Source organism: Amblyomma americanum, chromosome 11 (assembly GCF_052857255.1).
Source record: "Amblyomma americanum isolate KBUSLIRL-KWMA chromosome 11, ASM5285725v1, whole genome shotgun sequence".
In the NCBI taxonomy this organism is placed as follows: Eukaryota; Metazoa; Arthropoda; class Arachnida; order Ixodida; family Ixodidae; genus Amblyomma; species Amblyomma americanum.
The window spans coordinates 104,783,787-104,793,476 of record NC_135507.1 but is presented as its reverse complement, the minus strand read 5'-3'; positions in this window follow the sequence as shown (position 1 = coordinate 104,793,476).

Below are 9,690 nucleotides of genomic sequence, written 5' to 3'. Positions count from 1 at the left end.
CGCCTTGGAATTCGCCTTGTTAGACTTAACCATAAGAAGGGCGACGCCAAGGACTTGAAAAATCAAATTACAGACCGATAAGCTTAGTACCTGCTGCATGCAAGGTATTTAATAAGATAATCGCTAATAGAGTCAGGGCAACCTTAGACTTTGATCAACCAAATGATCAGGCAGGCTTTCGTAAAGGATATTCCACAATAGATCATATTCACACTATCAATCAGGTGATAGAGAAATGCTCAGAATATTTCCAACCTCTACATATAGCCTTCATTGATTACGAGAAAGCATTCGACTCAGTGGAATCCTCACCAGTCATACAGGCATTGCGTAATGAGGGTTTAGAACAGCCTTATATCAAAATACTGATATATATATATATATATATGTATATATATATATATATAGCAACTGCGCAGCTGCCATAGTCCTCCATAAAGTCAGCAATAAAATTCCAATAAGGAAGGGCGTCAGGCAAGGAGACAAGATCTCGTCAATGCTATTCACCGCCTGTTTACAGGAGGTATTCCGAGACCTGAATTGAGAACAGTTGGGCATAAGAGTAAATGGAGAATACCTAAATAATCTGCGATTCGCTGATGACATTGCCTTGCTGAGTCACTCAGGAGGTGAACTGCAAATCAAGATCAATGAGTAAGACAGGCAGAGCAGAATTCTGGGTCTAAAAGCTAACATGCAGAAAACCAAAGTGATATTAAACAGTCTAGGAAGGGAACAGCAGTTCACAATTGGCAGTGAGCGCCTGGAAGTGGTAAAGGAATACGTCTACTTACGGCAGGTAGTGACAGCTAATCCGGGTCATGACAGGGAAATAACTAGAAGGATAAGTATGGCGTGGAGCGCATATGGCAGGTTCCTCAGATCATGAATGGCAGTTTACCAATTTCTCTCAAGAGAAAAGTGTATAACAGCTTTATCTTACCGCTACTCACCTACAGGGCAGGAACGCGGAGGCTAACGAAAGGAGTTCAGCTTAAGTTAAGGACAACGCAGCGAGCCATTGAAAGAAAACTGATACGTGTAACGTTAAGAGACCGGAAGCGGGCAGAGTGGGTGAGGGAACAAACGCGGGTTAATGACTTCCTAGTCAAAATCAAGAGGAAGAAATGGGCTTGGGCAGGGCATGTAATGCGAAGGCAAGATAACCGCTGGTCCTTAAAGGGACACTGAGGAGAAATTGAAGTAGGCTTGTATCGATAGAATACCAGCTCCTGATCCCAAAAACGCCGCTCTTACTGAAAACAAAGCTCTTGTAAGGTAGAAAATAGCAAGAACCAAAATACAGGTATCGCCACCACAGGCCAATCTCGCAAGTACAAGCGTGGTGACGTCGTAGGACAAGAGACGCCACCTTGGAGGAATTTTCCATCCTACATGTTTGCGCGAATCTCTGAGGCTGACAAAGGTAGGTTGCGCAGATCAATATTGAAGTAGGTTTTGTTTTAAAAGCAATAGTGCACTTTTATCACACAAGAAAGACAGGCAAAGGACAACCTGAATGTTGGAAACAAAGAAAACCGATGCTTGGCGGCGCCACAGGCGGCCAGGAGAGTTTCGATTTGTTATGGCGTTTCGCGTCTATGAGCTTTGCGTGCCCCGTGGTTTTGTTTTTGACGCGCCTCGATTTACAAGCGCCGAACAGCATAGGAACTCAAGTTCCGTTTCAAGTGCTAGTTGAACCTTTGAAGGAGCCTGTTAAGGCTTGTCAGATGATCGCCACGGTCGATGAAAAGCAATGATGGCATGATGGTCGGTGATCGTACAAGGCAGCACTTGTGTGTTCGCACGCTCGCCCGGCGAAACATTCCCGGCTGTGCCAGTCAACTTCAAACTACTTAACGGAAATCGTTTATTAGGGACGGGAGACAAGGTACAAGGCAGTTCAGAAAAATTACTGATGGCCTAGCTCTGTTAGGCCAGGATATACCTAGCGAAAGCGCGGCGATTTCTGCATCAGAAGAGTGCATTCACTAGACGCGCCTTTATTGACGGCTGTACCTTGAGCGTCGTGGCGGAGTGGTAGCGTCTCCGTCTAAGGGCCCCTTCACACTTGAGAGTCGCAGAGGTCGCGCGACCGTTTTGGTCGAAATGCGACAGTCGCATACGGTCGCGTTGGTCAAAAAGCGACAGTCGCGGGCCGGTCGCTCGCTGCTCGATTTTGCAGCCTCGCGACTGCGAGTCGCAAACCGCTGAACCAATCAGCGAGCGATCCGACCTTTCGGCATCGACGCCGCTCGCGGGTGCGCCGAGCTGCCGTATTCGTCACTAAGCCTAGCCGGTTTCACATCGATCCCGTAGCTGAGGGCGTTTCGGAACTGACCCGCTCTGTAACGAAGATGCTGCTGCCGTCACGGATTTATTGTGAACCCCGTCTCATGATAATATAAAAATATGCTCGATTTCCGCGACGCCTTCAGGAGCGGAGAAACAGACGCCAGGCGATCGAGCCGCTTTGGGCAACAGCAGCAAAGCGGCTATGAGAAGAAATTTGCTAGTATCCAGCAGCTCGGTATTGGCCAACGACCTTCAAAACTGATTCATTTTTGAATTTCGACTTCCCAGAGCATGGTATGAACGCGAACAAACAACATACTAGCGCATTTTTCTGATGCTAGCGGCCGGCATTCAGGCTGGCTGGCAGGCCGCTTGTACGGCCGCGGTGCACATTGCCGCTATATCCTCCTCTCCGCTCAGGTCGTCACAGCCAATTGCTAATATCGAGTGACCAGAGCACTTTCGAGTGCCAAGCGCGAGCGCAGGAGACGCGGCCAAAGCAGACGAAACTCTCGAAAGCGCGCGAACGGCGTCATTCCCAAGACTTCTCATTTCAAACGAGAAGGCGACCCGCAGGTCGCCTTTCCAAGTGTGAACATCGGTGTTGTCGAACTTCGGTGTAGTCGCAGGCGACTGCTGGTCGCGCGACCTCTGCGACTCTCAAGTGTGAATGAGCCCTAAAACACCGAAGGCCCTGGTTCGATTCCGAATCTCGGCACGGGATTTCTTTTCTTTTATTCAGTGAGTGGGCGGGGGGCTTCAGTGGCTCCCATGGATGCCGCCGCCGAATACGTTGGTTAGCGGTTAAGCGCAGGCTCTTTAAGGCCCGTTTATGCTGCGGCGAGGCGCGCGCTGCACGGCGAAGTCACGTCGGCCAAAGCGAGGCCCTCTATACTCCAACTGCGCTTGACCGCCGACGCGTTCGGCGGCTTCGGCGCACTCTGTGCGCCAACCGCCGCCCGCCCGGCCAGACTGATTTGGCTCCGCGGCGAGGTGCGCGTTGTATTCAATAGCTTCGGCAGTTTGGCGGAGCTGTTCTTTTCGAGCTCGGCTAATTTAATCCACTCACACTACATGTCTGAAGGTACATGCAAGTGGGCAAGAGAGCCCGATCCAGTAGACCCGTTGGATCCAGCGGAAGCCGTTGAAGCGTCGTGCGCCGGGTTTAGTTTCAAGCCACCGACTTTAAACGCGACCGCCCTTGAGCACCCATTTGGTTTTGTGGCAAAAAATAAATAAATAACTTGGCCCTTGCAACCGTGGGAGACCTCGACGCCGCCAGCTGCGCCGTGAAACCGCGCCGTTCAAGGAATCACAATCCGTTGGCCCCAAAGCCCCGGCCAGCCTCCGATGGGCGCAAGCGCCGACCTTGTCCTGGCCCCTTGCGACTCCCCGCACTGGGGTTATGATATTTAGTTTTCAACGGCTGCTCTCTGAGGAAGGGGGAAACCACCCGCCGGCGCCTAACCTAACCATGCTCCCTCAAAAGCATCGCATGCTCTGTGGGGCTGAGGTCGCTGAAATGCAGGCCGGAGTTTTTGCGAGAACTACGTGGTCGGGTTCGGGAACGGGATCCATCGTAACGCTGGCAAGACGCCGGTGCAAACGTAAACGAAGCGACGGTAGCGACCCCCGATAGATGCCTTCAACGTGCGGCCGGTAGCTTTCATTTCGGCAGCTGCTAGACCGCACCGCTAGCCGGCAGAAATCACGGAGTCTCCGTTTACGTCACGTTACACGTCACTCCGTCCTGTGGCGTCATAAGAGTCCTCCGTGTCGTCATAAGAGTTCTCGAGTTTGAATCGGAGCGGCGGGAAAAAATTTTTCAACTTCGAATCCAAATTTCTTTGCAATAAATGCATCTTTCGCTCCCGGACAAGCGGCAACAAAGCCATGAAATGCCGAACTATCAGATATTGCTAACAAAAAAAAATTTGATAGGGTTCTCCTCAGGGTCCCTTTAAGGGTAACGGAGTGGATTCGAAGAGAAGGCAAGCGTAGCAGGGCGTGGCAGAGGGTTAGGTGGGCGGATGAGATTAAGAAGTTTGCAGGCAACGGGTGGATGACGTTGGCCAATGACAGGGTTAATTGGAGAGACACGGGAGAGGCCTTTGCCCTGCAGTGGGTGTAGTAAGGATGATGATGATGATGACACTTATCCAAGCATCGGTCCACCCTTCTCTGTGTAACATGTGTCGCCACAGCGGTTTGCCCCCCCCCCCCCCCCCCCCCCCCCCCCCCCCACTGTTCACATTCGCTAGGCTATCGCTATTTTGCAGGATTTTTTGTATAATCTCCGCTGCTTTCCTCGTCCTTTTTAACAGACAACATGCGGTTTATACACAAGTAAACAACAAAATGCAGTGGCGAAATGAAAAACGGTTTTCGTCGTCCCGAAGCGCCTGCGTGCCGCTGTCATCCATCTCGGTCGCACCGCGTGCCCTGCCCGCTCCATCGGCTCACCGAGGCGCACGCGGGCTTTATAGATGCGCGTTCGCGGGCGCGGAACGAGTGACAACAACATATCGTTCGGTGACCGGGACGCAAACAAACAATGAATAATTCACACTCGTATGCGCGCACCATTTCCGACGCGCCCTACGCTAAGGTCTTACGCGTCGCCCGAGTGCGCGAAGTGCTCTCGCCCCCTCTCTCATTTTTAACCCACTTGCGCCAGCCAGAGGTTGTAAACGGCTTGCAGGGACACTCTCCGCCACTCTTCGCAAAAAAAAAAAAGACAAACAAAGGTGTAATACAAAGGCTAACATATAAAGTGTATGGGGTTGCAAGTGGAGTGAAAAGGGGCTCAGTCAAGTCGACGACACGCTCGCTTGCACACACGGAGCTGGGGAGACGAGAAGTGAAGAGGGGGGAAAGAGCGGTCCGAGAGGTCCCGCGACCCGAAACAGAGCGTGCGGGGTTTCGTGGGGTTGGGACCTCCGGGGTATCGGGTCGGTTTCGCTTCGGGGTCGGGTTATAGAGGACCGCCGCCGCCACCACCGACCCGCCCCCCACCCTTCCTCTCAACCCTGCAGCTTCCAGGGGCTCCCGGGCGTCCCGTCGATTAAGAAGCTCCCGGCGCGCGCGCTTCTCAGTCGCACAGTCGGCATCGCCACTGCCGTGGCTTCTTCCCTCCACAGCGCCGCAGCCTCCGCCAGCGGCGCTCGGCGTCAAAGCGCACTTCGCACGAGTGAAATGCTCTCCTCTCCCCTTTCTCCTCCACTCGATCTTTTGTCTCCGCGAGCCTTTTCCATTCGCTTAACGCTCGGCATGACGAAGCCCTCCGAGCTGTCCCCCTCCTCTCCGCGGTGCAAGTAGGAGCGCGCCAACGATTCAGTTCGGAGAGGGAGGGATGCCGGGTTTTCGAGAGTTCAGGGAGTGCAGAAGGAAGAGGGGGAGGCGAGTTTGTGACCCGGGCAGCACGACTGCGAGCGTCCAGACCGCCACAGTTGCGCCGCCGAAGAAAAGGGGTGCTAACGCAGTTAGCGGTGTTGGCGCGGCGGCGTCGGAGGCAATGGATGATGGTCCTCGGCGTGCGACAGAACGCTACCGCTGCTCACAGAATATCGGGAGACGAGTGGAGAGGAGGGGGCGGGGAAAAGCGGAACCAGAGCCGGGCGCCGACGGGTCGACGACGGCGTCTCCACGCTTTAAAACGCCAACTCGATTAGTCGCAGCCGCGTATCGCTGCACAAGCCGCGTGGCCATCATGCGAGATGGATGAAGCGGCCGGCCGACCAGTGTGCGACGCCGCTTCGGCCCTCCGTCACCGCGGGGTTCAAAGGGTACGGGCGGAGGCGGTGAGTGAGTGCCGGTTCAAAGGCCCCTTGTGTCTCTCCACGACCGCGGCCACGCGCCCTCTACCCGTGCGTTCGTGAGCTCTCCTCTTTTCGGCGGCGGTTGGCGTCGAATTCAGTAGCTTTGGCTGCGTAGCTGCGCTCTGCGAAATCGCCGTAGCGGGGCTGTAGACGTCGCCTGCAAAGAGCAGCCGTCGCGTTGGAAGGACATCGCGGTGTTTAGGACGGAGTTGGATTATCCGATCGTCGCTTTGCCAGCCGAGAAAGAAGGAAGATATATGACGTCGTGGCTCTCAGTGGCGACCATTGAGAGACAAATGAACGGTCGTGGATGCGAACGCCTCCTCTGCCTCTCGTTGGGCCTTCGCAGTCCCTCTTCGCTTCATGCTACCCACGAACCCTTTCGTTGAGTTCTGACGCCGCCGAAGCTACGAGCTCAGTCTGCGGAATGTGGCTCATTTATTCGGGGCGCAAAGACAATGGCCCGAGCTTGGCGGGACATTTTGTGTGGATTAATGGACGAAGCCGTCTGGGGATGCTCGAAGTGACGCTGAATACCTACCAAAGTGTCCCCGCGTGTCGACAGCCTACCACGTTCTTGCCTCAAAGAAACCACGGTTCTTTTACTTGTTTATTTATTTACTCAAAGATTTCACGTTGAGACATTACCATAGGGAGTGAGCGTTTCACGGCAGACAAATATAGTAAAAATCACGGTGAAAGGTTTTCAATGAGCCGCTAAAATGCTAGTCAGCCGATTATGGTGGCAACCTCGGTGCGCAGGTCATTCCAGTCCGGTGCTGTGCGCAGGAAAAATGGCTGCTGAAAAGTCGCAGCCTGCACCTGTGGAGGATACACTGCATTAGGATGGCTGGAGCGGGCGATGTGGTGGGCTCTTCTTATGTACAGGCTGTTAGAAGACTAAATAATAAAAAATATGAAAAAAGGTTAAGATCCGCTATCTTACGCCGCGAGGCTGGAGACGGTAACTTTATCTTAGATTTTAGGATTGAAATGGTTGTATTTTTAAAAATTTTCGAATATTTTTATTTCATATTTGAGGTGCGGTACATGGTCATAGGGTATATATATAGCAGGAGGCTCAAAAGTCGAAACTGCAAGTCGGGCCTCCTATAGCTACATGCACAACAATCCCAGATGAAAAAAAAAAAATAAAGGAAGGAAACAAACAACAAAAGACACACAAATGTACAGTAGATGAATGTGACACAAAATCTGTAAGGAAAAAAACGTATTGATAATCTAGGATTCAAATATTCGGTGTTTAACATTTCTTTCACCTTACACAATGTCATTGGCGATTTCAATGAAGGGCGCAAGTTATTCTAAGTGCAGATGGCAAAGAAAGATGTCGTTTGCTTGCCCTAATTAGTCCGTGTTTTTGGTAATAAGAAATTGTTCGACAAAGCAAAATTTGTCATATTATTATCTGTAAATATTGTAGAAATAATTCGACAAAATGAATCATGTTGATCGATTCGGAACCGATTCGAGGGCGTCAGTGTGGTTATTGTACTGCGGGTCAAGAGAGAGAGAGAGAGTTTATTGACAGGAAAGGCAGATAGGTTGGCCGGAAAAATGAATATCTGGCCTGCTTCTCTGCACTGGGGAACGGGAAGAGGAGAAAAAAGAGGGTCACGATGGGGGATGATGATGATGGGAGGAGGAAGATGAAAAAAGGCGAGGCACATTTTCTAACATTACAAACGCGAGTAAAGGCCCGCGTCGCATTACCATAGCAGGGATAGCTACTATAAAGACACTAAAACAAAACAATGGCGTGGCCATCCTGCCCATCCCCGACTGGTTTCGGATCCCAGAGTCTAGGCAGCACCACCATTCACTTCAATACGATGGTTCCCGTTCCTTTACGGTGAAGACGTTTCTGTGAAGTTTGAATCACGGAAAAAAAGAAAAAAATTTAGTGCGAAGCACATATAAGTTCACCAACACCGACCAAGAATCTTTTCACCGTACGTACGCTCGTTCGACCTTGTGCCATTGGCTAGCAACCCCAATTAATACCAGGGCTTACGGGTAATCTCGGATAAGCTCGGAGGAGCGTCGCGCCAGGTGCGCGGAAGCTTGCTCGGGAAAAGCAACATGGGTCGGACAATCCCTACCGGCGGCTGTGGTAGAAACAGCCACCTGCCAGTGCTGTGTCGCATCGCTTAAGCGCTGCGCCACTGCGCTGGTAGTGGCACGATACCTCGCCGCCATCTAAGTATGCAAAGTAGAGAATGAACCACTTTGCATATATGGCCATTAACCCACTAAAGATATCGCGTCATGCCGTTAAGGCGGAGCTCATGTGCCCCCTTCATTTGAAGAAGTAACACCTGCCTTCGCACGTCTACTCGGTTTGACTACGTTAAGCGTTAAACTCGGTTTAAGAGTTGCCCGTTAAACCCATAGCAATTTTTAAATTAAATTTTGCTTTCAGCCACAAGTACGTCTTGTGCAGCCGGACAAACATTAACGTACACAAGAAGAGCCAGAGAATCACTGTTTACTCAAAACAATAATTTGTGTTCAGTGTGCTTTAAAAATAAGACAGACAGACCCATGGAAAAGATGACTCCTCCCAATGCACACACTTGGGCAAAACCAGGTACAATGGGACTAAATGCGCAACTTACGTATTTCTGATGAAATATTACTCAGTGCGGGGAATAAATGGCATGTGATCCAGCTTATTTGAACTATTACGATGTCGCTGTCAGGGTTATATTGGCCTTTTGGTGTGTAACGGTTGTGGCAACGCACTCAGTCCTCAATGGTAGTCCTCATGTAGTCGATAGTAAGTGCTTATTTTTTTTTATACGTCTTTATTTCTGCATAAAATAGGCCTAGCCTTGCGGCAGAAATGAGGGGCTTCATGGGGGTGGAGGTGGGGGAGGGGGAGGAGGGCCGGTCTCCACTTCTTCGAAGTGGGGTGGTCCTGTGGTCGCCTCTGCGAAGAAACGACCAGGCCCTTCTTCTTCCTTGAAGTATAGGAGAAAAGCCCGCCAGAGCCGGAGTGCGTCCGATGATCCGATGTGTAATGGTGGATCGACCCATTCCTGCAAGGTGCCAGGTCGGTTCCCGCCCAGGGACTGAAGTGCTCGCGCCCGCACCACGTCAAAAGCAGGGCAGCGCCACAAAAGGTGTTCGGCCGTGCCTCTGGCCGGGCATGCCGGGCATTGAGGGGTCGGGTATGAGTGCGGGTTGATGAGGTTGAGCTTTGCTGGCGACAGAAGCTGGCCAGTCTGGGCGCGGCGGAGGAGTACCGCCTCTACCCTTCGGAAAGTTCTAGGTGGGCGGCGGTATAATTGCTCAGGGTTCGCCACGTGCTGGAGGATGCGGCGGCGATAGCATTGTGCGCGATGCCATGTCTCAGCCCTATCCATAGGAGGTGACGACGCATGTGCAACATCATCACGGGCCCAAGAAGCGGAAACGAGTGTGCATCCAGGCAAAGGTGCGGAAAGAGCTGCAGCGCGCGCTGCCTGGTGTGCCTTTTCGTTTCCAGTGATTCCTTCGTGTGCAGGAATCCATCTAATAACAATAGTGTAGCCCTCCTCTCGCAGGCGTCGGG